Raw genomic sequence first — 26,953 nt, 5'->3', positions numbered from 1 at the left:
GCCAAACATGGAAGCTGTCATTAAGGCTTCAAGGATCAACCCACAATTTTTGTTGGGCTCAAACCCAAAAGATTAAAAACACACCCACGTGGCTACCTCAGCTTTGAAAAGTCAGCATTTTCAACTAAAGTTTTTAAATGGGAAGAGACGTCTCTGAAACACTGCCAACAGAAGATCAAAAGCCCATCTATATTCAGAGATTTTGCTCCAAAGCAATACACCATCTTCCAAAGAATTCACAGGTCACGCTTTCAAAAGCAAGAAACAGGGAGCTGTTCAGAAAATATAAAAGAAAAACCAAACCGCCATAAAATCAGCTCACACAGACGATGGCGTTGAAATAGAAAACTGCCACCCAGGAAACCAGGGAAGGGATTGCTTTAGGAGGTGACTGCTGAGAGCCTATCTGCCATAATTGATAAAAATCCTTTCTACTTTACATTTTAGGAGATCTTTTTGCCGCCCATTATTAAAATTAAAACCACCTCCCCAAGAAGGTCTCTTATAAAAACAGAAGTAGGCAAGAAAGAAAAGGACACTCAATTCATCAATCAATCAAAAAAAAACAACAAGAAGAAAACAACCAAAAGCTCACTTGGATTCCAAGAGAAACCAGCTTTAGATCAGAATTCCAAAGTTCAGACTTAGAAAATAAGTCTTCTAAAACGAGATCCCTCGTTACAAATTTGGTTCAGCAAAAGCCAAGACAAGCAGAGTTTGAGTTTTCACAGACGTGGAGACCTCAGCGAACTCATGAAGAGTCCTGCTCAAGCAGAACAACGCTCGTAGTGCAATCCCTAGCTCATCAAGCCCTCGAAGAACAGCCACTTCTGTCCCCTTCAAACTGAAGAAGCTGCAGTTCTGCCCACTCAAAAGCCTCACGAAGCGTGAAGTAAACATAAAGCTCTGCCAAAATCGAACTTTGGTATCGATTCATAGGTCAGCCTAGCATCTGAAGCCACGAAGCAGTACGGACCGACCCAAGCGCGTCCAGTCCAGCCCAAACTGGAACCTCTCATCCAAGCAGAAACGGAGTTCCGGCCATCTTTTAATCTTCCTAGAGTCGATATGTATATTTATTGCTTTGTAAAAGGCAGTTCTGCCTGAAACAGTCCAACTTCTATCAAATATTTCTGGCCAGAACAGCCGTTTGATACTGAGATAAATTGTGAAAGTCCTTACCAGTCTGAGAAAAGAAAAGAACTTACTTGGGAGATATTCCTCACCCAAATTCACAATCGTTTGTTTTAGAAATCAGTAACTTGGGGCGCAAGTTATCTATTCTAAAAGAAGTCTGCTAGGATTTACATTGCTAGCAGTGGCACGCTCGCACACCAAAGAAAGCTGACTTGTTGACCAACACATGGTCTCCAAGCCAGTGGGGAACTTCTTCCTTCCATCACAGGAGTAAACGCGAAAACGGGTGAACAGTTTTGGACCTCCATGATTGCGGTTTTCTTTGCTCTAAACCTAGATGGTAGAACACGAAGAATTTTCTGAACAATAAGAAGCTCTTCAATAGGTTGACCAAGACTCATGGCTTCATTTGTGATCATCTCAACTCTCCCATAGAACTCAGAAATAGACTAAGTTTCAGACATCCTAAGTTCTTGAAATTGTGCAAGCACCATCTGAAGTTTAGGGTTCTAACTTGGTCATCCCCTTCATGAACCACCCTTAGTTTATCCCAAGCCTGTTTCACTTTTGGGATGGGTTATATATGTGAAAATTGTGTGCTAGACAAGGATGTAACTAAGGCATTTATGGCCTTCTTGTTTGAATATGTAGCAAACATCTGAGCATCAGTCCATTCCGACCTAGGCTTGGGCACAACATTACTCTCAACAGTCTTGACAGGAGCAGCCCAATCTTTTGTGAGATACTCACTTGCATACTCATCAAGAGCATTAAGGAATATCTCAAATTTTTCTCTCCAAGCAGCGTAGTTGTTTCCATCAAAATAAGGAGGGGAGTTGCAAGATCCAGCAACTAGATCCCATTCCATAGTGAGCGCAGCTAAACACTAAAACAAAGCCTAGGATCTCTCTATTTATATTAAGAGCAGAAGCTCTGATACCAATTGAAATTGGTACTTAGGTGACGAGGGGTAAACTTAAAAGATATTCAACCAAGAATGCAACAAACTTCACACACTCTAGACCTTGACCAAATACTCTTATGACTGGTCAACTTTTAGATATGAATTATACCAAATAATAACATACAAAGAGCATACCAACATATATCTGCAAGCCTAGAGAATTACTAGTGACAACCTAGGCACTCAGAAGGGCCCGTCTAGGCATCCCCTGTGCTAGCAACAACTATGGTAAAAGTGTGTGAAGACAACATAATCAAGCAAACACCAAACAGCAAATAATGATGACTAGTCAACTACAAGGATACAAACCCAGAATTCATACGATGACTAGTCAACCACTAAGAACACAAACCCAGAATTCATACGATGACTAGTCAACCACAATTCATACGATGACTAGTCAACCACCAAGAACACAAACCCAGAATTTATATGATGACTAGTCAACCACCAAGAACACAAACCCATAAAAATTATAGAGATGCAAACAGAAATTGTTCACCCAGAAACCCACCATTGGGAAAAACTAGGGGTCATCAACAGACCAAACAATCCACTAAGTAGAAAAAGATTCTTACAAAGGAACACAAGCAAGCTCAAGGAAAACCTAGATCTATTTAGGAAGATGAGCTATACCTCCTTTGTTCAATCTTCTTCTCCAACTTAGCGAAGCTTGATGCGCAGTTCTTCAAGGCAATGGCAGCTCCTTTTCCAGCTCATTCATCCCATGCACCAACTTGCAAGCTCTAACTCAAACAGAAACCAAAATTTGGATTCAAACAAGAATGACCAATTTCTTCAAGAAACCATACTCTTGAAGAAATCAATCTTGAATCTAACCTAGATATGAATGAGAGAATGTTTTATGAAGCTAGATGTAGATTCGTATTTCAAATGCAGTTTTTTCAAAAAGAAATCAATTTTGGGAAAACCCATAAATGAAAATAAGATGGTTCTCTCTTGAGGAAGAAGAAGCGAAAGATGGCAAGCCAAACTTTCCAAAACTTCCACCCAAAAGAGACTCCTGCCCAAAGAGAAATTCCTTAGCCTTTACAGACAAAAATTTCCTTAGGTCATAATAACACATGGCAGCAGAGAGAGAAAAGAGAATAGGACAAAAAAGTTGGTTATCCAGCTGGAAATCCTACAGAGCAAGGATGACTAGTCATACGAAAAACAAATGACTAGTCATCATTTTATGAAAATAGTTTAATGTAATGTTATGCAATGAACAATTTACCTTTGCCAATTTTCTTGAACCTCCATAGGACAGTTGTAGTTAAGAACACCTAGAGAACCTATTCTCAATTTAAACTTGAGCTTGATAAATAACAATAGAAATCCTATTACAAAGTTGTCAAGGGAAGCCAAAAGAAAAACCCAAAATGCATACATTAACAATAGGAATTATCATATAACAAATTGAGGATGTGGGCCCTACAAGCCCAATTGACTTTGGTCTATGTCAACTCAGTTGAGGCTATTTATAGTTGTAATTGTAATTGGAGGTTTGTTATGAATTATTATACAATTGCTTTTACCTTCCAAGCATGTTATATTATGTTTAATTGTGTGGAGTTGGGAATGGCTTGGATTGTCTCACCCTGGGATCGGCTCCGCCGTAGCACGATATTGTCCGCTTTGGGCTCACCTCTCTGCCCTCACGATTTTGTTTCTGGGAACTCACGAGCAACTTCCCAGTGGGTCACCCATCCTGGGATTGCTCTAGTCCCCAACTCGCTTAACTTCGGAGTTCCTACGACTCCGAAGCCAGTGAGCTCCCAAAAGGCCTTGTGCTAGATGGATGCGTGTGTGCACATATAAGGCACATCACCCCCTCTCCGTTGGTTGATGTGGGATCTTACAATCCACCCCCTTAAGGGCCCGACGTCCTCGTCGGCACACCCTCACCACACAGCAGAGTGGCTCTGATACCAACTTGTCACCCCCCGCCGTAGCACGATATTGTTCGCTTTGGGCCCCCCTCTCTGCCAGCACGGTTTTGTTTCTGGGAGCTCACGAGCAACTTCTCAGTGGGTCATCCATCCTGGGATTGCTCTAGCCCCCAACTCGCTTAACTTCGGAGTTCCTACGACTCCGAAGCCAGTGAGCTCCCAAAAGGCCTCGTGCTAGATGGATGCGGGTGTGTACATATAAGGCACATCACCCCCTCTCCGTTGGTTGATGTGAGATCTTACATGGATAACTGGGTTTTGGAATGAATAAGAAATTAATTAAATGCCTAATATATGCCTATATTTAAATATATGCTCAATGGCTTGAAATTGATGAATGATGAACACTAGTTTTCTCAATAGTATATTGTACATATTTGAATGTAGTTGAGAATTGTTTTGAGAGATTTTGCACGGTCAAATTCAAATGAAGGAATTTTGGGATTGATCTCGTTTTAAAAAAGGGATATTTGGTTATTTATTTAAGAATTGATTTTTGGAAATTGAGAAAGGATTTGGAAATGGATTTAGGAAATTGGATTTGTAGAAAAAAAGGAATTTTATGATAAGTTACGGAAAATGGTTTTCAAACCCACCGTAGGAGTCCCTGCCCTGGCAGTTCCCTTCGGAATATTCTAGTCATTTATGATAACACCTCACGAGTCTCGAGGACGCCTGAACTATGTGGTGTGAGGATTTGCATTCAGGTTGATTATATCTTCCTAAGTCCTGCGAGGGGAATTGATGGATATGCGTTTCAGGCTGATCACTCGATTTTGCAAGGACATGTGTTCTCGGGTTGACTAGGTGTCCCTTGAGTTCTACGAAGATATGCATTCTCGGGCTGACCACGTGTCCCCTAAGTTCTGTGATGATGTAACATATATGGTACTTGTTTTGACGGAATATTATTGACATTCATGGATTATGATTGGGGGTACACCTAGGTGGAGAGTATTTGAGTTTTAAGATGTTTTAAACTAAAATTGATGATTTTATCTTGGTACTTATTGGTGAAGGTTTTAATACATGTTTTCAGATTTATGAGACAATGATTGAGAGTTTTCTAAGTTTTAAGGATTTTATACAATTCACAACTACTTTCTTAAGAGATGAGTTTGTTTCAACGAATTGATTAGAGTTTGAAGCCTTTGGTTTTCAGAAAGTGTGAAGGAATATTTAGTTCATGTGCTTACATATGGGTTGAACTTTGTTTCTTGTATAAAAAATACGTGCGGCTTGATCCCTCAGTAAGGGTATGTAGGCAACCTAGGCTAACCTAGGTGTTGCCGCAAGTTTATAATTGGTTTGTTACGATTAGTTTTGTAAAATTGAATTTGTTGAACGGTTGGGAAATGATTTGAGTTTGCTATGTTGGTAAAATTCTGGGTTTGTGGTCTTTTTAATGGGAGACTCTGTCAATTTTCTGGTAGAAGCCATACCCTAAAGCAGTTTTTGGATTAGGCTAAGAATGGTATTTTGGTTATTTGTGCCCGACACCTGTCAGGTGTCGGACACGTACGAGGTTCGACATGGATTTCAAAGTGGGATTTTGGTCGGGTTCTGTCAAAAACGATATTAAAACTTCCAAGAATCATTTTATGGCTTCATTAGAACCATATTAAGGCTCACCAAAACGATATTAAAGCTCACTATAACCATTTTGTGACTTACTAGAACCATATTATGGCTTACCCGAACAATAACATGGTTTATCAAATTTATATTATGAATTATCTAAATCATATGAGGTGTACTAGAACCATACTAAGACTTACTAGAATCGCATAAAAGCTATACAAAAACATATTAACGCACACCAGAACCATATTATGGCTTACTAGAATCATATTATGACTAACCAGAACCATATTAAGGCTTACAAGAACCATACTAAGGTTTAGTAGAATCGGACTAAGGCTTATCTGAACTGTACTATGGCTCACCACAACCATACTACGGCTCGTCATGACCATTGTTGAGGCCCAAAAAATCCAAGGCTGGCCCCAAATATATTTCTAGCCCATTACGACACCTAACTTGGGAAGAAACCCAACTTGGGTACGCAAGAGTTCATCATATGCGCTTGCACACATGCCACGCCAAGTAAATAAGCAACACAACACTCTAAAAGCTTAAGTGGGCCCAAGCCACATGAATGCCTAGGGCTTGTTGAGAGGGTTGTGGTATGGATGGTTGTGAGTATTCACAAGGCCCATTAATGGTCCAAGGAGTGGAAGTTTTGGGCTACTTGCAAACACCAAAACTCAAGCGCATTCCTTGAACCCAAACATATGGGTAAGCATGGGAGAAAACTCAATAGCCCATCACCTTAAGAAAAGGCCCAAACATCTTAGAAGAACATCCAATAGCCATAGCCCAAAACACTTGGAAATATCCCACATCAATCAAAATATCCAGAACCTTGTCAAAACCAAGGCAAACCCACGTGAACACAAGCTGCTCCCAGCACCTTGTCAAGATCAAGGTAAACCCATATGCACAGGCTGCTGGAAGTAAATCAACTTTTGACCACACCCTTACCCATTCTTTCCTCTACAAGCTCTAGTGGGAAAACAATAAGGAAAAGCAAGAGACTCCTTACCCAGATCCAGCCGCAAGAAAGCCCTGGAACCCCAAAAAGCTCTGTTTTTACGTGCTTGGGTTGGGGAGATTTCACAAAAGAGGATTGAATGGAAGAAAGTGAGGAAAAATGGAGAAGAAGACTTGATAAATTTGGGGGCTTCCAGCGCCTATAAAAAGGGGCATTTCCTACCCAGCAGATTATCACATCAAGGGGGCATTCGTTGGAGATCTAGGGAGAGCAAGCATCCTCTCTCACTACTGGAACCCTTAAATTTCCAGCTCTATTCTTCCATCTCTTTCCTTTTTCTCCTCTGGCATACCGATCTAGGGCAAGAAACATCCTTACTCGTTGCTGGAAGGTCCAATTTCATGCTCTGTTCTTCCATCTTCTTCCTCTCTTTCCCATAAACACATCTAGAGAGGGAGCAAGCATCACCTCTCACCTCTGGAACCCTTCGATTTCAAGCCATGTTCTTCAATTGCTTCCCTTTTTCTCTTCTGTCAAGCCCCCAAGGAGCCTGACGAAGCTTTTGTCAAGCTGTTGGAAATCTACTAAAGCCACCCTACTTCCATCTTCTTCCTCTCTTTCCCATAAACACATCCAGAGAGAGCAAGCATTACCTCTCACCTCGGAAACCCTTCGATTTCAAGCCATGTTCTTCCATTGCTTCCTTTTTTCTCTTCTGCCAAGCCAGTCAAGACATTGATGAAACTTTCGTCAAGCTGCTAGAAACTTGCTCAAGCCACTCATTTCGTTTCCTCATTCTTTCCTCTCTTCCTTCAACAAATCCTCTCAAGCCAGTCAAGATGTTGCGTTCCCAGATATATAGGTATTTTACACTATAACTTACCGGTTAATATTATTTTGGAGACTTTATGATATTTTTTGGCTTAATATATATAATTTCACTTGTTGTTACATTTTATTCTCACCAACTGGATTTATGAATTTTCTATATTAATTTGGTGAACTTATTAGGTGAATTTATCTTATGTAGGAAGTTGGAAAGCCAAAAGATAAAGATATACATTTGTCCAAGTTCAAGATAGGTGTGAAGAGAATTGCTGTTAGATTTTATTGAAGAATTGATTGTGGGATTATTGTGATTATAAAGAGATGTAAAGGGGGAGAGGAGAAGACAAAATCGTTGAAGCTAAGGAGCCTATTTCAAGACATTCATAGCCATTTAACGCCCACTTACCTCACCTTTATTTCTTTTTCACTAACTCTCCACCATCAACATGTTTAATCCAATTAATCCCTCAGTTAAACCTTCATCACCCACCACGAATGTATTAACTTCCCACTTACCTCATTGAATACTATAAATCACCCATCAACTTATTTGGCAAGGGCACCCCTACGACAGATTTTTATTTATCCATTTCATTCAAAATTTAGTTTATGTTTTCCTTTGTAATGAGTTGCTAGAACTCTAGCTAAGGCTAAAGGGAATGTTCTTTGAGTAAGTTTGTGAACCGTTCTTTGAGTAAGTTTGTGAACTGTTCTTTAATCCAATATACGGTATGAATTGGTAAAATCTTTTATTTATGGTTGTTCAATATTTTCATATTCCTTTATTTTGATTGATGTTAAGTGCTATTATCTTTTCATGAGTTCAATTATATTTTTCTCATTGTTAAGAACTGAGTTAGCATGCTTTTAAATTAAAAGAGTAGATATTAACCAATTCCATTTTTTGAACAATCATTAATAAAAGATAACATTGAAAAATCAAATTGGTTTTAATTTATTTATCTTCTGATTAAAGTTTCTCAATGATGATTTTAATCGAGTTATATTTTGGATTAAAGAGCATGAAATATATTTTGTTTAAAGAATTGAACCTTGATGCCTTAGCATTTCCCTTATTGATATTTCATTTTTAAACTCAATTTCCACAACAATCAAATCAAATTACTTTTTCATTTTATTTGTCACTTTTATTGTGCTACGTTTAATTATTTCTTTGTGTGTAGATATTTGCCTACCTGCTCCTTGAGGATACGATACTTGAACTTTCAAGATTATTACTACGTGTAACTACTTGCACTTGGGTAGATGCAACAAGTTTTTGGCACCGTTGCCAGGCAGCAGTGAAGCGAAAAGTAGCACAAGGAAATTCATTGTTAAGATTTGCGGTTTTAGTTTCCAAAGCTAATTCGGTAAGGCTTATCAAACTCAATTTTTCATTTCTATTTTTATTTTTGGTGTTTTTATTTTTTTTGTTTGCTTTTGTCTTATTTTTTTATATAAAAAAATTTAAAAAAAATTTAGTTTAGTTTTTATTTATTTATTTGTTGCTTCTTTATTTTGTTTATGAGATATCGTGATTGGTTTGGTGGATTTGCAAAGAAACCTCAATTTGACCTAATTTCGTCACAAATGGCTGAGAATAATAATAATAATAATAATGCATTAGAAGGCCCCTAAAATGATGAAGATAATCATAATGTTCATAATGATGAGAATCGTAGTGTTCATAATGATGAGAATCCACTTGTCAGGACATTACATGATTATTTGCATCCTGCTCGTACAAGTGTGCCATCTTGCATCATTTTTCCGTTAAATGGTCAAACTTTTGATTTTAAACCGGGCATGATACAACTTTTACCAACTTTTCATGGAATGGAATCTGAAAATCCATATTCATATGTGCGTGAGTTTGAGGAAGTTTGTGGAACTTTTCCAACACAAGGGTGTAGGCTTGATACAGTTTTGCTAAAACTTTTTCCATTTTCATTGAAAGATAAAGCGAAAACTTGGCTTTATTCTCTAAGGCCAAGAACAATTGGAACATTGCTTGAAATGCAAACTGAATTTTTCAAGAAATTTTTCCCAATTCAAAAGACAAATTCTTTGAAAAGACAGATGACCACATTTTCTCAAAAAGATACTGAGTCTTTACCTCAAGCTTGGGAAAGATTTAAAGATTTGTTAATGTTATGTCCTCACCATGGTTTTGAAAGATGGAGGGTGGTAAGTCATTTTTATGATGGCTTAACACCTAAAGATTGATGATAAGTCCATAAATATACTCATTTATGTACTCTTTTTACTTAGGTTTTGTAAGAGAATTAGATTTAAAAAGTGATTATTACTTTACTTTTCTGATTTTCAGCTTTTCTGCGCTCTTAGAAGGTTTTTAGGGGAAAATCAACTTTTCGGAGGAATTTTAGTGCAAGGCCAATTAGAGATGAAAGCTAACATCTTGAAGTTCAATCTATAATTTTTCTAGAATTTTCTACTGAGCCAATTGGTACAGTATTACAAGTAAAATTAGCCCACGTGCAGACAGGACAGTTTCGTACATGTTACGTGAATGTGAAGAAACGGAAGCCTTCCCGAATTGTCCAAGTTACGTGCTATATATGGTTGGAAAGATAAGACATTTATATTTATAAAATATATTTTTAATGATTTTTCTACAAGGCCGAAGGTCCCCAAATCATGTGAACATTGGGCTGAGCTGTATTTCCCAGTGGAGTTAGGAATTGTGATTTTTACTTTCCTATTTGGATTCCTTGTTTACCAGGACTTCTTGGACGAATTTTCAGTCAATTTTAGGTTTTAGAACTCTGATATAAGTGATATAAAGACGAGCCAAGGCCTGATACAAAGGATTCACGTCCTAAAGAGATCAACCACGCAAGAGGAGAAAGCTGCCGATGAGTTCTTTCTTTTCCTTCCTTCTTTTAATTTTCAGTTCTTATGTATTTATTTTTGAGTTCATCCAAGACCATGAGTAACTAATTTCTTGTTAGTTAGGGCTTAATCTTGAAGCCCTAAACATGATTTCAATTTTATAAACAAGTTTAATGGATTTTTAGTTTCTACAAGCGTGATGATTTTGGTTTCTCTATGTTATGTGAATTCTGATATTTTGTTTCTTTGAGTAGCTAACTTAGAAGCATGTATTGGAATTAAATTGTTGTAGAACATAGGTCAATTTCCATATTGAATGTGTTCTTGTTTGCAACGAATAATTGGGTTAAGAACTAGTTATGAGAAATAAATTCTTGAATTCCTAATAACAAATGCCATGTTTTAGGTTTTTTGTGACATTCATATTCTCTTTGATCTTAATGGATTCTTGATTGTTAATTTGAGTAAATGTCATACTAGATTTCACTTAAGAATACACGTATTGATGTAAATGTCATACACTTTACATACACTTAAGAGAGAATCATACAACTCGAGTCAAATGCCATGATCTTGTTATGAGTGTCGTCATCATATGCTTGCTAGAAATTGATTATCTATTGTTGTTTATGGATTGATTGATTGTTTGGAGGTGGATAGTAAGTCCTAGCTATTGTTCTTGATTGATTTTAAACCAATTTCTCTTAAACTCTAATTTAAATTCTCTTTTGTTTTCTTTTCCTTATTTTGTTTTATTCACAAAATCAAATCAAAACCCCCCTTGGTGTTGGAAGTCCTTGTGATTTCAATCTTTATTTTGTTTTCGTGTTTAATTGTGTTTTAGTTTTCATTGTGTGACATTGATAAACATCTCTTTAGATCACAATCTCTGTGGAATCGACCCTTGCTTGCCTACTATACTATCATTTGATTTGTGCGCTTGCAAGGTTTTAATAATGTTGTTAAAATTTACCAACAATTGACAATTTATTGAGACGATGTTCAATGGAAATTTTATGTATAAAGATCCTGAAGATGCTTTTGATTTTCTTGATGAAATTGCAGATAAATCTCAGATTTGGAACACTCCCAACACATTTGAGCCTAATTCCCAAAAGGCAAAATCTTCTATTAATCCTTCTAGCGGCGGTATTTCTCACCTTAAGGAGGAAGATAGTCTCAAAACTCAATTGACAACAATGGCTAGGGAAGTTGAAACCCTAAAATCAAAATTGCCTCAAAAAGTTAATTCAATTGCAAGTCAAGAAATTTTTGAGATTTGTGAAGTTTGCTGGGTCATGGGACATGTAACAAAAGAGTGTCCAACACTTCCAGCTTTCAGAGAAATGTTGCATGATCAAGCAAACTTTGTGAATCAATTTAAAAAACCATCCACTTTTTCTGAAACTTATAATCCAGGATGAAGAAACCACCCAAATTTCAATTGGAGAAATAATACTAATAATAATGTGCCTCAACAAATATCTAATTCTTTTTATTATTCTCCACAGGTGGAAGGACAATCATCGTCATCAAATTTGGAAGATGTTATGAAGCAATTCATACAAAGCCAAAACTGCCACAAATCAAAAGAATGCACAAGATATTGGTGAGATTAAGAGCACTCTTTCCAAACTCACTTCTTCACTGTCAATTCAAGAAAAGGGTAAATTTCCTTCTCAAGTCCAACCTAATCCACATGCACAGTTAGAGGTAACTACCCCTTCTTCTTCTTCTTTGAATGAAAATAAGCATGAATATGTGAAGGCTGTCACTACTCTTTCGCAGTGGAAAAATAATTGGGAAAGTTGATTTAGTAACAGTTGAAAATAAAAAGAATTCAGAAAAATCCAAAAATAATGAAAAAGAAAATAATGATTCTGAAATTGTTAAGTGCCATTTTCCAGCTCCATTCCCACAAGCACTTAAGGCTGTAAAGAAAAATCAAAATCCTGAAATTTTGGAGGTTTTTAAACAAGTGAAAATCAATATACCTCTTTTGGATGCTATAAAACAAATTCCTTCATATTCAAAATTTTTGAAGGATTAATGCACTATCAAAAGAAAGCACAATGTTGATAAGACCGCATTTTTAACTGAAAATGTAAGTGCAATTCTTCAAACTAATACTCCACCCAAGTACAAAGATCCAGGTTGTCCCACAATTTCTTGTATTATTGGGAATTTTAGCATTGAACAAGCTTTATTGGATTTGGGTGCTAGTGTTAATTTGTTGCCTTACTCGGTTTATAAGCAATTGGGTCTTGGTGAATTAAAACCCACCTCAATAACATTGCAATTGGCTGACCGTTTAGTCAAAATCCCAAGAGGTATGGTGGAAGATGTGCTGGTTCAAGTAGACAAATTTTATTTTCCAGTTGATTTTATAGTTTTGGATACTGAACCAGTTGTGCATTCTAATTCTCAAATTCCTGTTATTCTTGGAAGACCATTTCTTGCTACATTTAATGCTCATATAAATTGCAGGAATGGACTTATGCAACTATCATTTGGGAACATGACATTGGAGCTCAACATATTCAACATATGCAAGCAACCCGCAAACAATGAAGATGTCGACAAAGAAGTTTACATGATCGAGACAATTGTTCAAAATTGCTTTAATTCTTTTTTTTCTTCTCATCCATTGCAATTTTGTTTAGTAAATAGGGATTGTAATGTTGCACAAGATTTTCAAATACAATATCTTTGTTCTTTGTTGGATTTTGCGTAGGTACAAGAACATAATGGTTGGATACCAAAATATGAGGAGCTGCCAACTACAAGTGATGAGACAAAATCATCAAGAGAAAAATCCCCAAAATGTGAATTGAAGCCTCTTCCTGCTGGACTTAAATATGCTTTTCTGGGAGAAGATGAGACCTATCATGTGGTAATATCTTCTAAAATAGAGCTTTTGCATGAAGGTATGTTACTTAAAGTTTTGAAAGATCATAGGACTGCTATTGGATGGACTTTATCTGATATTAAAGGTATTAGTTCTTTGGTTTGCACACACCAAATTTTTCTTGAAGAAGATGCTAAACCAGTTAGGCAGGCTCAACGTAGACTTAACCCAACAATGAAAGAAGTTGTGCAAAAAGAAGTACTTAAACTTTGGGATGCAGGTATCATATATCCAATTTCTGATAGCAAATGGGTGAGTCCTACTCACGTTGTTCCTAAAAAATCAGGAGTCACAGTAGTTGAAAATGATAATGGAGAAATGGTACCAACTAGGGTCACTACTGGATGGAGAATGTGTATTGATTATCTTAAATTGAACTCAGTCACAAGAAAGGATCATTTTCCTTTACCATTTCTTGACCAAATTTTGGAAAGAGTTGCAGGGCATATGTATTATTGTTTTTTAGATGGTTATTCAGGATATTATCAAATTGAGATTTCATTAGAAGATCAAGAAAAAAACAACTTTTACTTGCCCATTTGGAACTTTCGCTTTTAGAAAAATGCTTTTTGGTCTTTGCAATGCACCAGCCACATTCCAACGTTGCATGATAAGCATATTTAGTGACATGGTAGAAAAATATTTAGAAGTTTTCATGGATGATATTATTGTGTTTGGTGATTCATTTTCTGATTGTTTATCTAACTTGGAGAGTGTTCTTATCAGGTGTAAAGAGAAAATTTTGGTGCTTAACTGGGAGAAATGCCAATTCATGGTCACATCTGGCATAGTACTTGGACACATTGTTTCTCACAAAGGAATTGAAGTGGATAAGTCAAAAATTGATTTAATTGCTAATTTACCTATTCCTAAAACTGTTAAAGAAATTAGATCTTTTTTAGTACATGCAAGTTTCTAGCGGAGATTCATAACAAATTTTAGTGCAATTGCAAGGCCATTGAATAATCTCTTGGAAAAAGATGCTAAATTTGATTGGAATTATGCATGTCAAGAAGCATTTGAGAAACTGATTAAAATGCTAACATCAACTCCCGTAATGCAGCCCCCCAGATTGGTCTATACCATTTGAAATAATGTGTGATGCTAGTGATGGTGCTATTGGTGCAGTGCTAGGGCAAAGAAAAGACAAGAAGCCTGTTGTTATTTGCTATGCAACCAAAACTTTGAATAGTGCATAGAAAAATTTCAGTACAACTGGAAAAGAATTGCTTGCTGTAATTTTTGTACTGGAAAAGTTTAGGTCATACATTTTGGGCTTACAAATTGTTGTTTTTACAGATCATTCGGCCTTGAAGTATTTATTGACAAAGAAGGGAGCCAAATCATGATTGATTAGATGGATTTGGCTTCTCGAAGAATTTAACCTTACAATCAAGGACAAGAAATGAGTGGAGAATGTTGTTGCAGACCATCTTTCTAGGATATCTTATGAGGAGCCTTTCGAATATTTGCCTATAAAAGATTCATTTCCTGATGTCAAAAATGTGTATGATTTTTCAAAGATGTGTGTGACTCTTTAGTGTGGTTTTTATTGGCCTAAACTTTTCAAAGATGTGTATGAATTTTGCAAGACTTGTCCAAGTTGTCAAAAGATGGGCAAAATTACTCAACGTAATATGATGCCTCTTAACCAAATTTTAATTATTGAAATTTTTGACTGTTGGGGAATTGATTTTATGGGTCCTTTTCCTCCATCTTTTGGTTAGTTATATATCCTTGTTGCTGTGGATTATGTTTCAAAATGGATTGAGGCCATACCATGTCGGAAGAATGATCATAAAACTGTTTTGAAATTTTTGAAAGAAAATGTATTATCCAGGTTTGGTACTCCTAGAGCGATCATCAGTGATGGAGGATCACATTTTTGCAACCGACCATTTGAAGCTTTGATGAAAAAAATATGGGATAACCCATAAGATTTCCACTCCATACCATCCACAGACAAATGGCCAAGCAGAACTTGCAAACAGGAAAATCAAGCAAATTTTGGAAAAGACGGTGAATCCAACCCGGAAGGATTGGTCATTGAGACTAACTGATGCTTTGTGGGCATATCGTACTGCATACAAATCACCTCTTGGTATGTCCCCATATAGGCTAGTTTATGGTAAACCTTGTCATTTACCTGTTGAATTAGAACATAAAGCATATTGGGCTATCAAATTGTTTAACTTTAATTGTTTAACTTTAGTCTTGGAGATGCAGGTACCTTGAGAAAACTCCAATTGAATGAACTTGAGGAAGTCAGGAATGATGCATATGAGAACTCACGAATTTACAAAGAACGTACTAAAGTTTTTCATGAGAAAAATATTTTGAGGAAAAATTTTGAGCCTTCTCAACTTGTTCTTTTGTATAATTCTAGACTTCATTTGTTTCCTGGAAAATTAAGAACTAAATGGATAGGGCCTTTCATTGTTAAAAGAGTTTTCCCATATGGGACTGTTGAAGTTGAGGATCCCAAGAATGGAAATATTTTTAAGGTTAATGGCCAACGACTTAAACCTTACTTGGGGAGATGTGTTCCAGAAGATGAGACAGTTTCTTTGAACGAACCTGTTTACCAGGATTGATTAGACTTCCCTTAGTCCATCTGTTGTATATAATTAGTTTAGAAATTTTTGTTCACTTGAAACATATTAAGATTCAATAGAACCAAACTATGACTCATCAAAACCATATTAAGACTTGCCATAACTGTATTAAGGGTCACAAAAATGATATTAAGGATCACCAAAAAGGTATTAGGGCTCACCACAAATGACTTAAGGCCTACCAAAACCATAACATGGCTTACCAGAGCCATATTATTAAGGATCACTAGAACCATATTAAGGCTTCCTAAAACTGCAACACCCCGTCCCAAAAATGACTGCTCAATTAATTATTGATTGTGAAATTACATTTGTGCCCTTGAGCATAGGGGTACTTTAGTCACTTTTTTTTCGGGGAAGGATTTTAGGGAATTGAGTGTCACCATTGTGTAGAGCTCGATGATACGAGTTCATAGACAAGTGGCAAGTTCAATTCAAAGTTAAAACGAAGAAGTTATGATCTACGGAAGTGCAGTGGCACAATCGTAATTTATGATCACTAGAACCACATCTAGCTTCTCTCTCTCTCACGACACTCTCTCTCCCCAACTATTCTCTATCTATCTCTCTCTCTCTCTCTCTCTCTCTCTCTCTCTCTCTCTCTCTCTCTCTTTCTCTCTCTCTTTTTTCCGTTTGATGCTGCTGTTTCAAACTGCAATTTCGTCTTTGTTTGGCGACTAAATTTGACATTTCTTGTTCCAAAAGAATCGTCTCTCTCTCCTTTACTTGACCTACCCATTTTCTCCGATCGAAAACCAGCGTAGCGTTGAAGATATTGACTTGAAAACTGGGCAGATTTTTGAAGCTATTTTCGGAGAGTTCGTCATATGCGCTTGAAAACTGGGAAGAATGGTATTTTGGTTATTTATGCCCGACACCTGTCAAGCGTTGGACACGTACGGGGTTCAACACGGATTTCAAAGTGGGATTTGGGTCAGATTCTGTAAAAAAACGATATTAAAACTCACTAGAATCATTTTATGGCTTCGTTAGAACCATATTAAGGCTCACCAAAAGAATATTAAAGCGCACTAGAACCATTTTGTGACTTACTAGAACCATATTATGGCTTACCAGAACAATAACATGGCTTATCAAATTTATATTATGAATTATCTAAACCATATGAGGTGTACTAGAAACATACTAAGGCTCACTAGATTCATATAAAAGCTAACCAAAAACATATTAACGCACACCAGAACCATATTATGGCTTACTAGAATCATATTATGACTAACCAAAACCATATTAAGGCTTACAAGAACCATACGAATGTTTAGTAGAATCGGACTAAGGTTTATCAGAATTGTACTAAGGCTCACCACAACCATATTAGGGCACATTATGACCATTGTTGAGGCCCAAAAATTCCAAGGCTGGGGCCAAATATATTTCTAGCCCGGCACGACACCTAACTTGGGAAGAAACTTAACTTGGGTACGCAAGAGTTCATCATATGCGCTTGCACACGTGCCATGACAAACAAATAAGCAACACAACACGCTACAAGCTTAAGTAGGAAATGCCTGGGGCTTGTTGAGCGGGTTGTGGTATGGATTAGTAGTATTCACGAGGCCTATTAATGGTCCAAGGAGTGGAAGTTTTGGGATACTTGGGAGCATCAAAACTCAAGCCCATTCCCAGCGCCTAAGAGCCATTGGTCAAAGAGGTAAAGCCGGGCGGTTATAATATTTTTTTAAGCGAAAAAATGTATAGCCGCACAGCTATACTATTTTTTTGAAAAACAATTAGGAAAAACTTAGTACAGCCGTTTGACTATACCCTTTTTTTAAATATATATTATTTTTATTCAATAATATGTGAGAATTATATGTATAATACGTGAATTTTGTGTGTCTTACTGAAATTTTTGTAAAAAAAATGTGCATTAAACATGAGAAATAAGTGTGTACGTGTATAATACTATATTAAACGTAAAACAGCTAAAATCTTTATACGGGTAACTTTGGAAAAGTAAAAAATCAAAAAGGGACCATAAATTTTCGAGTAATGGCATAATAATAATGGATAGGGCTCTTGGGCTATGGAGAAACTTAATTAAGACACCCAAACAGTTTCACTAAAGACTTAACAAATAGAAATTAATTACTTTGTGGAGTTTTTCATAAATTTTTTATATTAAATAATAATTAAAATATAATTTCTAACCAAAGTGATTAAAAAAGGCTAAGATATTACTTGATTACATATAGTAAATTAAAGAAGTAGGCCAAAAAACAAAAGTAAAGAAACAAATTTTATATTTTGAAAATATTAAAAATAAAAAAGAATATAGCCGCGCGGCTATACTACATATTAAAAAAAAAAAAAAAAAAGGGACACTCCTAGCCCCTAGGGGCCATGTGTCAAAAGAGTAAAACCTATTTTCTTAAAACAACTTAGGTATGCTATTTTTTATGCAAAAACGAGTATAGCCGCACGGGCTATACCTTTTTCTATAATAAATATATATTATTTTTATCCAGTAATATGTGAAAATTATGTGTATAATACGTGAATTTTGTGTGTCTTATTGAAGTTTTTGTGAAAAATACTTGTATTAAACATGAGAAATACGTGCGTACGTGTGTAATACATTATTAAACATGAAAGTACTAAAATCTTTATACGGGTAACAACTTTGGAAAAGTAAAAAATCAAAAAGGGACAATAGATACTCCACTAACAGGTCGGCCATGGGCATAGGGTACTCGTCCTTGGGGGTTGCAAGATTTAGATTTCTATAATCCGTGCAAACCGTTAGAGCTCCAGTAATTTTCAATACTGGCACAATGTTGGCCAGCCACTCAACGTATCGGGCGGTATGGATAAAGACGGCTTTGAGAAGATGTTAAATTTCTTCTTTGACTTTTAGTTGTACCTAGGCAGAAAATCACAGGTGGTGGTTGTTGGAAAGGTTTGAACCTGTCTTTGATTTTCAATTTGTGTTCTACTAAACCTCTGGGTAATCCAAGCATCTCATGATAGTCCCAAGCAAAACAATCTTTACATTTTCAGAGGAGGCCGATAATTTCGACACTCAGCTTCAGGTTCAAAAGATTACTAAGAAAGAGAGGTCATGGTTCGCCCTTAGTTCCTACATTGATTTCTAACAAAGGATCTTAGACCTCGGGATGGCTGTCTTCCATCTCAGTAGGTGCAGGATCCAAGTTGTCAACGGTTAATACATCATCGCCGTCTGACTCGTGTTGGCATTTGATCAAATTAATCGCCGCATTCGGCAGTAAAGAGTCCTCGGCCAAATATGCCAACAGTAGTTCCATCAGATCGACCATGGCCACTACCCCTTCTTTTCTACTTATGGTGTCTGACATTAATAAATGCTTGTTCGATCGATAAACACCTCTCGAGCCAAATCCTTCCGGATGTTCTCGGCACCTAGCTCCAAGACTTTCTTGTCGGATGTTCTTGTCACTCGTCTTAAATCTGTGCTTGCACAACGTGGGTTTCAAAGGGATTTACATCAGCTGGGTGTATTGACACTTTTGCCCGTGTTGGCCAAGCAATATGTTGTAGTCCACATTCGACTCCACAACATAAAAGGCTTTAACTCTTGTCGATCGTCCACAGTTATTTGCAATGGCAATACCCCAATGATTTTGGACTTGTCACTGACAAAGCCGCTCATGGCCACGCCACACGGGATAAGATCTTCCTTGGTCTTATTCAACTTCTTCATCAGGGAATAGGGAAGAACATTGACTTGAAGGAAACATGCATCTAATGCTTAGAAAATGACCTTTAGCCAAAACCTATATGCTGGTAATTTTTAACAACAATATTAAAACCTTGCAAGTGCACAAATCAAATGATAGTATAGTAAGCAAGCAAGGGTCGATCCCACAGAGATTGTGATCTAAAGAGATGTTTATCAATGTCACACAATGAAAACTAAAACACAATTAAACACGAAAACAAAATAAAGATTGAAACCACAAGGACTTCCACACACATGCCAACACCAAGGGGGTTTTGATTTGATTTTGTGAATAAAATAAAATAAGGAAAAGAAAACAAAACAGAATTTAAATTAGAGTTTAAGAGAAATTGGTTTAAAATCAATCAAGAACAATAGCTAGGACTTACTATCCACCTCCAAACAACCAATCAATCCATAAACAACAATAGATAATCAATTTCTAGCAAGCATATGACGACGACACTCACAACAAGATCATGGCATTTGAATCGAGTTGTATGATTCTCTCTTAAGTGTATGTAAAGTGTATGGCATTTACATCAAAACGCGATCCCCTAGTTAGTATGAATCTATTGGCATAGGTTTTGGCTGGTGGTTTGGATATTTTTTGTCTCTGGAAAATCTCTCAAGACACCCACCTCTGCCAGCGATAAGTGGCGGCGCGTGGGCCATTGTGTGGCAGCCCATTGAGCTAGTTATAGTTTGACAGTCGAAAGGATATTGCACTTATTATGCGATACCCGGTTTCGATAGGTTTGGACCATTCGATCGGTCCCAATTTCAAATATTTTGTTCCTCGTACCTCTAGGATTGTGTAGGAACTGGTTGACAGAGAATTGAAGTCCCGAATACACCAAATCAATGATTCTAGGGTTAAGTAAACCGATCACCGTACGATCGTGCGATATAGAGTGATCCAACCCCTCGATTGAGACCAAGCTCTCATAACTTGTTAATTAGACCTTGTTGGACTTATATGAATGTTTGGATCGGAAATCGGAGGTTGTGTGCCCCGTAGACCAAATTAGTCATATTCCACAATCGGGGTCAAACCGATCGTTGGATTGTGATGAAACTTCTTGGATGAGTTCAACTTATGGTTATGGACCAATAGGAATTATCATATAACAAATTGAGGATGTGGGCCCTACGAACCCAATTGACTTAGATAGTGGTCTATGTCGACTCGGTTGAGGCTATTTAGTAGTTGTAATTGTAATTGGAGGTTTGTTTTAAAATGGTATTATGTTATGAGAGTTTCATTGAATGCTTATGAATTATTATATAATTGCTTTTACCTTCCAAGCATGTTATATTATGTTTAATTGTGTGGAGTTGGGAATGGCTTGGATAACTGGGTTTTGGAGTGAATAAGAAATTAATTAAATGCCAGATTATATGTCTATATTTAAATATATGCTCAGTGGCTTGAAATCGATGAATTGTGAAAACTAGTTTTCTCAATAGTATGTTGTACGTATTTGAATGTAGTTTGAAAATAGTTTTCAGAGATTTTGCATGGTCAAATTCAAATTAAGGAATGTTGGGATTGATCTTGTTTTAAAAAAGAGATTTTTGGTAATTTATTTAAGAACTGATTTTTGGATAGTTGAGAAAGGATTTGGAAATGGATTTATGAAAGTGGATTTGTAGAAAAAGAGGAATTTTATGATAAGTTTCGGGAAATGGTTTTCAAACCCACCGTAGGAGTAACCCCCCCTCCGACAGTTGCCTTCGGCATTGTCTAGTCATTTATGACAACATCTAATGAGTCTCAAGGATGCTTGAACTGTGTGGTGTGAGGATTTGCATTCAGGTTGATTATATCTTCCTAAGTCCTGCGAGGGGAATTGATGGATATGCGTTTCAGGCTGATCACTCAATTTTGCGAGGATATGTGTTCTCGGGTTGACTAGGTGTCCCCTGAGTTCTGCGAAGATATGGGTTCTCGGGCTGACCACGTGTCACCCGAGTTCTGCGATGATGTAACATATATGGTACTTGTTTTGACGGAATATTTTTGGAAATGAAGGATTATGATTGGGGGGACACCTAGGTGGAGAGTATTTGAGTTTTATGTTTTAAACTAAAATTGATGATTTTATCTTGGTACTTATTGGTGAAAGTTTTAATACATGTTTTCAGATTTATGAGACAATGATTGAGAGTTTTCTAAGTTTTAAGGATTTTATACAATTCACAACTACTTTCTTAAGAGATGAATTTGTTTCAGCGAATCTCTTTCTCTATGTGCGATGCCTCTGTTTCAGATTGCAATTTCGTCTTTTTCGGTGACTAAATTCGACAATTCTTGTTGCAAAGGAATTGTCTCTCCCTCCTTTACTTGACCTACTGATTTTCTCCTATCGAAAACCAGCATAAGGTCGAAGATATTGACTTGAAAATTGGGCAGATTTTCAAAGCCGTTTTCAGAGATTCCGGTGGCTGTTTTCTTCTATCCAGGTATACATCTTCATCCCTTCCACTTGCTCTAGATGTCTATGCTGATACCCTGAATTGATTTTGAGGTTTTACCGATCGTTCAATATACCCACTTTCGCTGACGGTTTCGGTTTCTGTTCGGCTAGCTCTGTCTAGGATTTGGAAAATGGATTTATTCAAGTGGATTTGTAGAGAAAGAGGAATTTTACGATAAGGTTTGGAAAATGGTTTTCAAACCCACCGTAGGAGTACCCCCCCCTGGCAGTTGCCTTTGGAATAGTCCACTTATTTATGACAACACCTCACGAGTGTCGAGGACGCCTGAAATATGTGGTGTGAGGATTTGCATTCAGGTTGATTATATCTTCCTAAGTCCTACGAGGAGAATCTATGGATATGCGTTTTAGGCTGGTCACTCGATTTTGCAAAGAAATGCGTTCTCGGGTTGACTACGTGTCCCCAAGTTCTGTGAAGATATGCCGATCACCATACGATTGTGCAATCTAGAGTGATCCGACCGCTCGATTGAGACCAAGCTCTCAGAACTTGTTAATTAGACCGTGTTGGACTTATTGGAATGTTTGGATCGGAAATCGATGGTTGTGGGCCCCGTAAACCAAATTGGTCAAATTCCACGATGGGGGCCAAACCGATCGTTGGATCGTGATGAGACTTCTTGGATGAGTTCAACTTATGGTTATGGACCAATAGGAATTATCATATAACAAATTGAGGTTGTGGGCCCTACGAGCCCAGTTGACTTAGATAGTGGTCTATGTCGACTCGGTTGAGGCTATTTAGTAGTTGGAATTGTAATTGGAGGTTTGTTTTAAAATGGTATTATGTTATGAGAGTTTCATTGAATGCTTATGAATTATTATACAATTGTCTTTACCTTCCAAGCATGTTATATTATGTTTAACTATGTGGAGTTGGGAATGGCTTGGATAGCTAGGTTTTGGCATGAATAAGAAATTAATTAAATGCCAGATTATATGTGTATATTTAAATATATGCTCAGTGGCTTGAAATCGATGAATTATGAATACCAGTTTTCTCAATAGTATGTTGTACATATTTGAATGTAGTTTGAGAATAGTTTTGACAGATTTTGCATGGTCCAATTCAAATTAAGGAATGTTGGGATTCATCTCGTTTAAAAAAAAAAAAGGGATTTTTTGTTATTTATTTACGAACTGATTTTTGGAAAGTTGAGAAAGGATTTGGAAAATTGATTTATGAAAGTGGATTTGTAGAAAAAGAGGAATTTTATGATAAATTTCGGAAAATGGTTGATTATATCTTCCTAATTCCTGGGAGGGGAATTGATGAATATGCGTTTCAGGCTGGTCACTCCATTTTGCGAGGATATGTGTTCTCGAGCTGACTACGTGTCCCCCGTGTTCTGCGAAGATATGTATTCTCGGGCTGACCACGTGTCCCTTGAGTTCTGTGATGATGTAAAATATGTGGTACTTGTTTTGACGGAATATTATTGGATTTGACGGATTATGATTGGGGGTACGCCTAGGTGGAGAGTGTTTGAGTTGTAAGATGTTTTAAACTAAAATTGATTAGAGTTTGAAGCTTTTGGTTTTCAGAAAGTGTGAAGGAATATTTAGTTCATGTGCTTACATATGGGTTGAACTTTGTTTCTTGTATAAAGAACTACGTGCGGCTTGATCCCTCAGTAAAGGTACATAGGCAACCTAGGCTAACCTTGGTGCAGCCATAACTTTATGATTGGTTTGTTATGATCAGTTTTGTAAAGTTGAATTTGTTGAACGGTTGGGAAATTATTTGAGTTTGCTCTGCAGGTAAAATTTTGGGTTTTTTGTCTTTTTCAGGGGAGACTGAAGTAGAAGCCAGACCCTAAAGTAGTTTTTGGATTAGGGTAAGAATGGTATTTGGTTATTTGTGCCCGACACCTGTCAGGTGTTGGACACGTACGGGGTTCGACACGGATTTCAAAGTAGGATTTGAGTCGGGTTCTGTCAAAAACGATATTAAAACTCACTAGAACCATTTTATGGCTTCGTTAGAACCATATTAAGGCTCACTAAAACGATATTAAAGCTCACTAGAACCATTTTGTGACTTACTGGAACCATAATATGGCTTACCAGAAGAATAACATGGCTTATCAAATTTATGTTATGAATTATCTAAACCATACGAGGTGTACTAGAACCATACTAAGGCTTATTAGAATCGTATAAAAGCTTTCCAAAAACACATTAACGCACACCAAAACCATATTATGGCTTACTATAATCATATTATGACTAATCAGAACCATATTAAGGCTTACAAGAACCATACTGAGGTTTAGTAGAATCGGACTACGGCTTATCAGAACTGTACTAAGGCCCGCCACAACCATATTCTTCCATCACCTATTCCATGTTAAACAAAATATTTTCTAGCACATGCCCTATTTCAAACATCCTTCCAATACATGCCTTATTTCAATCATTCTTTCAGTATCTAGCAATCATGCCGCACGTCATCACCTCCACAGAGGTTTTGTCCGCTAATTTCAAGTGTTCTGGGGCTAGTGTTGTAAACTCAAACACAGTGGTGAATCAAAACTCAATCCATCCTTACGAAAACCCAACAAGCTTATTGCATCTGCAACTCCAAGATTGGATCCCCACCATCTACTAGCACGTCTGGCTAATGTTGAGGCCCAAAAAATCAAAGGTTGGGTCGAAATATATTTCTAGCTCAATACGACACCTAACTTGGGAAGAAACCCAACTTGAGTACCCCAAAGTTTGTCATATGTGCATGCACACAAGCCACGCCAAGAAGATATTGTGTTTTTAGAAAAATAGGCTATTCACTCAATAAATTACAGGTAAGATGTTGTGGTCTCAGATATAGAGGCGTTTTACACTATAACTTACAGTTAAGATATGGTGTTTTTAGAAAAATAAGCTATTTACTCAACAAATTACAGGTAAGATGTTGCGTTCTCATATATATAGGTATTTTACACAATAACTTACCAGTAAGATATGGTGTTTTTAGAAAAATAGGATATTTACTCAATAAGTTATAGTTAAGATTGCGTTCTCAGATATATAGACACTTTACACTGTAACTTACTAGTAAGATACGGTGTTTTTATTTTATTTTTAAAATAAGCTATTTACTCAATAAATTACAGGTTTGATGTTGCATTCTCAGATATATAGACACTTTACACTATAACTTACCGAGTAAGATATGGGATTGTCATAAAATTTGAAATTCACACAATAAATTACGTGTAAGATGTTGCGTTCACGGATATATAGGTATTTTACACTATAAATTTTCTGTAAGATATTGTGTTTTCAGAAAAATATGCAATTTAAGCCATAAATTAAGGGTAAGATGTTGCGTTCTCAGATGTATCGGCATTTTACACTATAACTTATCGGTAAGATATAGTGTTTTTAGAACAGTAGGCTATTTACTTAGTAAATTACGGGTAAGATGTTGCGTTTTCAGACATATATGCATTTTACACTATAACTTACTAGTAAGATACGGTGTTTTTAGAAAAATAAACCTCTCACTCAATAAATTAAGAGTAAGATATTGAATTTGCAGTTATATAGGCGTTCTACACTATAACTTACCGGTAAGATATGGTCTTTTTAGAAAAATAAGCTATTTACTCGGTAAATTATGGGTAAGATGATGCGTTCTCAGATATAAACTTACCATTAAGATATGGTGTTTTTAATCGAGTTATAATTTGGATTAAGGAGCATGAAACATATTTTGTTTAAAGAATTGAACCTTGATGCCTTAGCATTTCCATTATTGATATTTGATTTTTAAACTCAATTTCCACAACAATGAAATCAAATTACTTTTCCATTTTGCTTGGGTGTCCAAATTAATTTTCTCCATAGCCCAAGAGCCCTATCCATTACTATTAGGCTATTACTCGAGTATCTATTGTCCCTTTTTCATTTTTTCCTTTTCCAAAGTTATTACCCGTATAAAGATTCTAGCGCCTTCTCGTTTTGTAATGTATTATACACGTATTTTCTCATGTTTAATACACCTATTTTTTACAAAATTTCAATAAGACACAAAATTCAAGTATTATACACATAATTCTCACGTATTATTGAATAAAAATATATATATATATATTAAAAAGTGTATAGCCGCCCGGCTATACTCAGTTTTCACCTAATTATTGCCTTCAAAAATAGTATAGCCGTGCGGCGATACTCCTTTTTTTGAATTTTTAAAGCAAAAATAGTATAGCTGGTTTGACACGTGGCGCACAGGTCCAGCATAGTATAGCCGGCTGGCTATACTAGATCCTTTTTTTTTTATTTTTTGAAACAAATAGTATAGCTGTGCGGCTGTACTCGATTTTTCTTTTTTTAATAAGAAATAGTATAGCCGAGCGCCTGTACTTGTTTGACACGTGGCACCTATGCATTGGCGCATTCCTTTTTAATATATAAATAGTATAGTGGGTGGTGATGCAATGGGAGTATGTCAAGCTGGTACGATGCAAGCTGCGCTCAAGGATAGGCCTGGGAGCCATGTTCTCACTGTGCAGCAGATCTAGATCTTTCATCAACTGGTCAACAGCTTCTTTGTTCTCATCCAGATCCAGTTCAGTTGACTGCCAGATCCTCACCCTTTCCATTGCTTCATCCACTGCCCTAGACTTAGCTTTACTTGTAGTGGCTCCCAGCTTCTCAAGTCTGTCCAACTGAGCATCTAAATCCATAGCTTCAAACTTTGCCAATTCTGGATCAGCAAAGGAGGTCGTGGTTGAAGAGCCTAGAACAGAATGGATAGGGATCTGCAAGAATGAGCTTCATGTTAGTTATGCACAAAACTAACTACAGAAGGAAAATACTAAGGCATAATAATACTATAGCCACAATGGGAGGTTTGAGAGGGCTAGTCACCACAGCTAACGACCCAGCAGTTCTATTCTCTTCCACCTG

The 26,953-nt window shown here is 36.7% G+C and overlaps 1 non-coding gene across 1 annotated transcript; it reads right to left on the bottom strand.

The window, feature by feature from the left end:
• Positions 1-9,500: 9,500 nt before the first annotated feature.
• Positions 9,501-9,609, bottom strand: LOC117612589. The gene has a single exon (XR_004583458.1). It is a non-coding gene; the product is annotated as a small nucleolar RNA R71 (small nucleolar RNA).
• Between the last annotated feature and the right edge of the window lie 17,344 nt (positions 9,610-26,953).

This window comes from Prunus dulcis, unplaced genomic scaffold, assembly GCF_902201215.1.
Source record: "Prunus dulcis unplaced genomic scaffold, ALMONDv2, whole genome shotgun sequence".
Classification (NCBI taxonomy): domain Eukaryota; kingdom Viridiplantae; phylum Streptophyta; class Magnoliopsida; order Rosales; family Rosaceae; genus Prunus; species Prunus dulcis.
The sequence above is the reverse complement of the archived record's forward strand: the minus strand, read 5'-3'. Positions and strand labels throughout refer to the sequence as shown.